The following is an 8,782-nucleotide window of genomic DNA, read 5'->3' on the forward strand; positions in this document are numbered from 1 at the left end:
CCTCTCATCTTCCTCGTTCTTCTCCAGCAACAGGTGCTCCTTGTGCCATGGATGCCGCCATGGAGGCCGACCTTCTCCACCGCACTATGATGACCTCCCACTCCCGGCACCCCTTCCTCAACCACGCCTGCAACCCCTGCCTCACTCGCTCCGCAAGCCTCGTCGCGGGTTAACCGCGTCCGCTGCCATGGACGTCCTCGTCGAGCCGTCGCCGCATTGGGCTCCACCGGCCAATTCCACCAGGGCCTCAGACATGGCGTGCCCTCCTCCATGCGCTGCCCTGCCGGACCTCTCCTGCAGCCCGAGCTCCTCTCCCTCGCGCGCCAAGTTCGCCGGCGTCGCTCTCCTGCATCGCCGCTGCCTTCGCTTGTCTCGCCGTCGCCAAGTCCATGTCGCCGCCCTGCTTCCCCTGCTTCGAGCGGGACGGGACGACGCGTCCCTGCTCCTCGCGTTGACCGCGCCGCGGCCCAACTACTTCCATGCCTCTCCAGCTAGATCCCGAGGCCCAGCAGCGCCCGGCCTGCTTCTTCCACCAACCGGGCCAAGCCCCAGCGTGAGCACCACCCCTTCCACTGTTGGGCCAGCCAATTTCGACCCATAAGGGGTTTTTTCCAGATCTGCGATTTTAGCAATTTTCCAGAGAGTGCCAGTTTTACAGAAAAGCCCCCCTAGTTCATGCATTTAATAACTCACTAACCGTGCATCGGATTAAAACAATTCATATATGAAAAATGCTTAGAATTGTGTCTAGTTTCATAATATCCAACTTTTAACCATGTTTAAAATGTTTAAACTACTGTTTGCATTTATTTTCCATATTGCCATGTTAAAATGATTTAATGCATAACTAAATAACCGCAACTCGGAATTTAATAATCTTTATATGTAAATGGGGTGGATAAATGCCTAGTTTAACATGGTGTACTTGTTTTGCAAGTTTAATAACTCTAAAATTGTGTTTAGGGAAAAACAGTACCAAACCTTAAAATATGCATATGGGGTTTTACCGGAATTGTTGTTGTTGTTTCCGGCCTCATTTAAACTTGCTTAAATGTGTAGTTTTCTTTTGCCTCACCTCTTGCCATGTTTAACAACATTTAAATTTGTTGAGTACCTAACCGAGAGTGAACAAAATAATTGATGTGGTGTTCCGTCAATATGCAACTTGTTGCATATTGAGCTCCACTTAATTTGTAGGATTGCTTGTGCACTTTTGCCATGACATGCTTCATTAAACCGGACATGCATTATACTTGCTTGTGCATCATGCCATGTTCATGTGTTGGTTGTTTACTATGTTGTTTGCTTCTTTCCGGGTTGCTCCTCGCGTTAGCTTCGGTTTCGTTCCGGAGTTGTGAGTTTTGGTTCGACTACGTCCGCTTTGTCTTCTTCGTGGACTCGTTCTTCTTCCTTGCGGGATCTCAGGCAAGATGACCATACCCTCGAAATCACTTCTATCTTTGCTTGCTAGTTGCTCTCTCTTTTGCTATGCCTATGTTGCGATACCTACCACTTGCTTATCATGCCTCCCAAATTGTTGAACCAAGCCTCTAACCCACCTTGTCCTAGAAAACCGTTGTTTGGCTATGTTACCGCTTTGCTCAGCCCCTCTTATAGCGTTGTTAGTTGCAGGTGAAGATTGAAGTTTGTTCTTTGTTGGAACATGAAGATGTTGTTCCTTGTTGGAACATGTTTACTTGTTGGGATATCACAATATCTCTTATTTAATTAATGCATCTATATACTTGGTAAAGGGTGGAAGGCTCGGCCTTATACCTGGTGTTTTGTTCCACTCTTGCCGCCCTAGTTTCCGTCATATCGGTGTTATGTTCCCGGATTTTGCGTTCCTTACGCAGTTGGGTTATAATGGGAACCCCTTGACAGTTCGCTTTGAATAAAACTCCTCCAGCAAGGCCCAACCTTGGTTTTACCATTCGCCACCTAGCCTTTTTCCCTTGGGTTAGGCCAGCCCAAGGGTCATCTTTATTTTTAACCCCCCCGGGCCAGTGCTTGTCTAAGTGTTGGTCCGAACTGAGTAGACTGCGGGGCTACCTCGGGGAAACTTGAGGGCTGGTTTTACTCGTAGGATGTCTCATCCGGTGTTGCCCTTAGAATGAGATATGTGCAGCTCCTTTCAGGATGTCGGCGCATCGGGCGGTCTTGCTGGACTTGTTTTACCATTGTTGAGGATGTCTTATAACCGGGATTCCGAGTCTGATCGGGTCTTCCCGCTAGAAGGAATATCCTTCGTTGACCGTGAGAGCTTGTGATGGGCTAAGTTGGGACACCCCTGCAGGGATTTGAACTTTCGAAAGCCGTGCCCGCGGTTATGGGTAGATGGGAATTTGTTAATGTCCGGTTGTAGAAAACCTGAAGTTGACCTTAATTAAAATACATCAACCACGTGTGTAACCGTGATGGTCTCTTTCCGGCGGAGTCCGGGAAGTGAACACGGTGTTGGAGTAATGCTTGACGTAAGTTGTTCTAGGATCACTTCTTGATCATAGTTGTTTGACCGTGCTTTTGCCTTCTCTTCTCGCTCTCATTTGCGTATGTTAGCCACCTTACATGCTAGTCGCTTGCTGCAGCTCCACCTCATACCTTTTACCCTTCCTATAAGATTAAATAGTCTTGATCGCGAGGGTGTGAGAGTGTTGAGTCCCCGTGACTCACAGATACTTCCAAAACCAGCTTGCAGGTGCCGCTGAACCGTGCAGATGACGCAATCAAGCTCAGGAGGAGCTCGATGAAGATCTTGTCCTTTATGTTGTTTCGTTCTAGTTGATCAGTAGTGGAGCCCAGTTGGGGTCGATCAGGGATCTGTGTAGCTTTTGGGGTAGTCTTCTTTTATTTTGGTTCCGTAGTCGGACCTTGATTGTATTTGGATGATGTAATGCTTTATTCATGTAATTGTGTGAAGTGGCGTTTGTAAGCCAACTATGTATCTCTTTCCCTTATGTATTACATGGGTTGTGTGAAGATTACCTCACTTGCGACCTTGCTTTCAATGCAGTTATGCCTCTAAGTCGTGCTTCAACACGTGGGAGATATAGCCGCATCGAGGGCGTTTCAAGTTGGTATCAGAGCCTTCCCCAACCTTAGGAGCCCCCTGCTTGATCGTATCGCTGGCGTTATTGAGTCTAGAAATGTTTTGAGTCTTTTAGGAATTATATATATCGGAGAGTTAGGAATTCTTTTTACTCCTTAGTCCCTTCGTCGCTCTGGTGAGGCATCCTGGCGTAGGGTTTTGACTCTTCTCTTCTCAAATTTCACTAAAAAAATTTAGGATCACGCGGGTATCTTGGAATTGTTCCGATGGTTTTGTGACGAGAACATTGTTCTTGGTGCCTCCTAACATTTAGGGGTTGTGGCAGTGTCCCGGGGAGTTGAGCTCCGAGGTGTTGTCATCACAATTTTATCGTTGCAGTTCTGGAATACCTGAGTTTAGGTTCGCCGACATCGAAAATCTCTTTTATGCAGTTTTTGGTGAGATAACCTCGACGCCACCCAGTACTGGGGCGGGAGTTCGGGAGTATTGCCATAACTCGTATAACGGATGCTTTTCGAAGGTTGAGGTAAATGATTTCCGAAGGTTTCTTGGTTATGTGTTGAAGGATGGATACAGCTGGATGTAGGATTTGCTAGTTTGGGTGAGATATTATGCTTCCCCTGTATCCCCAACACCTGATTGCATAACTGGAAAATTTTGGGAGTTTATAAGTGGGAATTCAAGTAGCTCTTAGGATATCTTTCCGACAGATGTATGATATGAAATTGGGGTTCGACGTCTAGTGGTCCGCCTATTCATGGTTGGTTTTACAGTGGTCTCGTTGTGTCTTAAAGAGTCCTTGGCTATGCCGACTCGAGGACGCTTCGTATGTCATGTGCACTGCCTTGTACATGATGGTGCTGTACGATCGAGCCCGTGTAGGCCCCACCACGAAAACTTCGGACGAAATCTCTATCATATGTTTGTTCCGGCTTATTCTGCAAGCCAATCCATTGTTTTGTTTTGAGTTGTGGTATTCGAGTTGCTTCAGAGACAAATGTGGATTCCATCCCTTTTCTAAGCGGTGTTCTCATATTTCTATGTGAATACTAATCCTTCATGATAATCGAGATTGTCATGTTAATCCTTTTCAACCGGTGTGCTTCTCTTCAAGTGGATCCGATCATTTTAACATCGCAAGATCACCTCTCAGTTTTTCCCAATGTTGTCTGTTTCATCCGTCCCCAAGTTGCCTTTGTTTTTCCCACCCTCCCACCCTTTTTCTTCAAGGATTCAGATTTCTGAATCAAGTATCCTTTTATTCATGTGAAGTCTCTCTATTCTTTTCCTTCATGTTCTTACCCGGTGATTCTCAAGAAGATACTAACGGAACCTCAAGTTCGTCATTCTTCATTCTTTTCATCTCCGGTGGTTTCAAGTCAAGCTTTGTGGATCATATCCTTTTCCTCGTTTCAAATGCCTTCTCATACCGGTGCACCTCATAATCATTCACTTCTCGCCATTCAGTTGTTCTGGAGTGCTAAAGATATCTCAGAAGATTCACGTTTCCATTCCCGATTCGTTCAAGTTATTTTGAGGATGTTTATCTCATTCAAGCCTTTTAATTCAACCGTTGCATTCTCTCTTCTAAATCGTTCTACGGTGTTTCTTTTGAGTGGGCCCTAACCCACAGGTCTTTTCCCAGGATCTTACCTGACTCTTCTATTTTCCCGGAGCCTCCATCAAATTCTTTTCAAAGTTTGACGTAAGAATGAATTTTCATTAGTCAAATGTCTTCTCCAAGATCTGTCAAATTCTTTTCATCGTTGGTTCAACCTTTCTAATTTTTCATTCCAGAGTGCCTCTACAATTATTGGTGGTGTTTATCGTCGTCATTCTCAGATTTTGAAGATCGAAGAAGAATTTTTTCCTCCATATCATATCCGTTCTCATGAAGATTCTCAGTTCTAGCTTGATGCCATCCTCGCATAATTGTTTGTGAGTATTCTTTTCACCCATCCGGAGCAATTCAGGAGTCTTTTCAGTTTGTGCCTCTGAAGGCCATCATTTCGGATTTATTCATTCTCAGCTTTCAGCTCTCTTTCTCTAAATCTTACCAGCGCATCATTCAAGTATTCTCTTATCAGCTCGTGATCTCTTTGTTCTCATGTATCTAAATCCCCTCTAGCTTCTTTGTTCATTTTCAATTCTTCCCGGTGTTTCGTTATCTTTTATTCGTTCATTTGCAATTCCTATGGTGGTTCGTTCAAGATTCTTCTTCCTTCATGTATCATATCAATTTATTCGTTGTTTCAATCCTACCGGTGGTTCGTTGAAGACCTTTCCAAGTTGGCGCTATATCTATCTTAATTCTTTCTACGAGAATAAGTAGTATGACAAAATCCGTTGATTGTCATCAATTTAAATTGGTCAAGGATACGCATAACGTAATTCTTATTCTTGTTCATCCAAGCGATTAATTCATTATTCCAGAGGTGCATCAACTTCTTGATTCCAATTGTGTTCAGCTTTTTCTTTCCCCGGAGTTTCAAGATCTCTCTTTTATGTCATCGCAAGCTTCATCTAATCATTTCAAGGCTTCAACCTTATTCTTTTCATCCTTCACTTCTTTGTGATCATTCTTTTAACTGGAGTTCTTCATGAAGGTTCTACATGATGGTTCATCAAGGATTTATATTCCTTCTCCAAGTGTTCATTGAGGTTCTTTTCTAAGGAGCTCAAGCATTCTTCATCTTGCAATCCGGAGTGCAATTCTTCCTTCCGTATCATTGGAGGTGGCATTATGTCATTCTCGATAATTTGAGTTCATGTTTCATGATTCACATGTTGTCAAGGATGAGATATTTTAAATCCATCAATCTCGTCATTTGAGTTATCTTGGGTTATATTTCACCTAAAGCCTTCCCTAAGGATTTTGCTATTAATGGTGATAATATATGATCCAAGTTCTTCATCTATCCTCCCGGTGAAATAATTTTCTCGCCTCCTTGGTCATACCAATCCAATTCTTTTCCCGTGAGTGGCAGTTTGTCACCTCATAATTTGACATGTATTCCATAAGACCATATCAAGCTTATTCTTTTCGTTGTTGGTAATCCAACAACTACATTCGAGAATATGTTGTAAGCGTGCTCTCCCAAGATTTTGTTTCCTCGTTCATTCCATTCCATTCTTACTTTTGTTCCGGAGGTATTGCGATGTTGCCCTCTTCAACCCAGCTACTTGTTTTGTCAAGATCATTTTCCTTTCCTTTGCTTATCCATTTAACCGGAGTGCTGTCTAAAATCGTTCTTACCCCTTGTGCCATTCTTTCAATAGTTCCGGAGGCAGTGTGTTGTTGATTTCATCAAGTATCTTCTCATCTTATCAAGTTCTTATTCAATTCTTTCCATTTGCAGTCGGAGTGCTATCCAAATTATATCATTCTTTTCCCTTCTCTATATTGTTTCAACCGGAGTGTTATGTCTATCATTCCTCTTCTAGCCGGAGTCTTCATCCAAGTGCTTTCGTTTTGCCAAGCTCCTATTCTTTACCTTTCTTTTCCACCCGGAGTGTTGTCGTAATTGATACTTATCGTTACTTGTGCATCTCGTTCTACTGGAGTGCTTGCATGTACTTCTTGTCCATTGCAATCCTTGTCTTTTGTCTTTCAACCTCCAAGGTTCTCGTAATGTGCCTTGTTCCTCTTTTACAACGGAGTGTTTCCAACTTTGTTCATCTTCGTTGTATTCTTTTCTCGAAGTTGCTCAACCTTTTCAAGGTTCTTTGGGCTCACTCATTCGTCAAAGAAGCAACTTAGTTTTACCTCTCCTCTTTCTCTTCCATTTTTCCCTCCGGGGCCATTCTAGATCTCGGGACAAGATCCTCTCGTAGTGGTGGAGTGTTGTAACGCCCCGAGACCGTTGTACCAGGTGTTCTCCAGTTATTCGCTGTTGTTGCCTTGTCATTCGCTTGCGTGTTGCATCTTACCATGTCATCATGTGCATTGCATCATCATGTTTTCAAAACTTGCATCCGTCCGGGTTCCCCCAGTTCCATCCGTTGTCCGTTCTGAGCCCAGACACACTAGCACGCGCCCACGGCACGTCTGAAATATTATTTTATAAGTGGCCGGAAAATGTTCTCGGAATGGGATGAGAGTTGACGTGTGGTCTTATTATAGTGTAGATAGACCGCCTATCAAGTTTCATCGCATTCGGAGTTCGTTTGATAGCCCAACCGTTAAACTATAGCGGCATTATAGCCGGGCACACGTCGGACGTTTTCGGTCTCTGAAAACCTTGTCGGGCTGCATTTCCATCTCTCTCTTCTTTGCCTGAGACCTATCCTACACAACCTAGGCCCAACCTACCCCCCTCTTTGCACAGTGCATCGACCCCTCGCGCGTGTCCGAAACTGTCCCTAACCCGACCCGGACAGTCGTTACCGTTGTGTCCGGATCATCCCCAAACGTCTGCAAAACATCACCGTTTTCTTTTTTGGACTCCCTAGCTATTTTATCCGGAATCCTCCGATTGCGATCGTAGGGTCGAGATAGCCCTTAACCTAATCCGTGATGTATATTTATAGTCCACCCCAAGTCTAATTTCAGACCAAATCCCTAAATTCTAGGGATCCTCCCAGCTGCCGCCGCCGCACTCATTCCCCAACATCGGGATCCCCGTCGCTCAAACCAAATCCATCTCCTCCTCGTTTTCACCACAAACCCAACCAGCGAGCTCCTCCTCCTCTCGATCCATCCCCACGCCCCTCCGCGGTTGGGCCCGAGCAGGATCACCCAAAGCCGCAGCTCGTCCGTGAGCAGCTCTGCCGCCATCAGGCCAGGACCTCCCATCGCCCGCAGCCTCCTCAGACTGTTTTGGATCGGGAGAAGGGCTCCCAGGTCTCTCAATCCGGGAGGCCTAGCCTCCCATCGCTCGCCGGCGCCTCAACCAGGCTAGGACCCCGTCGCCCTGCCCTTCTCCTTCCTCCCTTCGTCTCCTCCTCTCATCTTCCTCGTTCTTCTCCAGCAACAGGTGCTCCTTGTGCCATGGATGCCGCCATGGAGGCCGACCTTCTCCACCGCACTATGATGACCTCCCACTCCCGGCACCCCTTCCTCAACCACGCCTGCAACCCCTGCCTCACTCGCTCCGCAAGCCTCGTCGCGGGTTAACCGCGTCCGCTGCCATGGACGTCCTCGTCGAGCTGTCGCCGCATTGGGCTCCACCGGCCAATTCCACTAGGGCCTCAGACATGGCGTGCCCTCCTCCATGCGCTGCCCTGCCGGACCTCTCCTGCAGCCCGAGCTCCTCTCCCTCACGCGCCAAGTTCGCCGGCGTCGCTCTCCTGCATCGCTGCTGCCTTCGCTTGTCTCGCCGTCGCCAAGTCCATGTCGCCGCCCTGCTTCCCCTGCTTCGAGCAGGACGGGACGACGCGTCCCTGCTCCTCCCGTTGACCGCGCCGCGGCCCAACTACTTCCATGCCTCTCCAGCTAGATCCCGAGGCCCAGCAGCGCCCGTCCTGCTTCTTCCACCAACCGGGCCAAGCCCCAGCGTGAGCACCACCCCTTCCACTGTTGGGCCAGCCAATTTCGACGTATAAGGGGTTTTTTTCCAGATCTGCGATTTTAGCAATTTTCCAGAGAGTGCCAGTTTTACAGAAAAGTCCCCCTAGTTCATGCATTTAATAACTCACTAACCGTGCATCGGATTAAAACAATTTATATATGAAAAATGCTTAGAATTGTGTCTAGTTTCATAATATCCAACTTTTAACCATGTTTAAAATGTT

Source organism: Triticum urartu, chromosome 4, assembly GCF_003073215.2.
Source record: "Triticum urartu cultivar G1812 chromosome 4, Tu2.1, whole genome shotgun sequence".
NCBI lineage: Eukaryota > Viridiplantae > Streptophyta > Magnoliopsida > Poales > Poaceae > Triticum > Triticum urartu.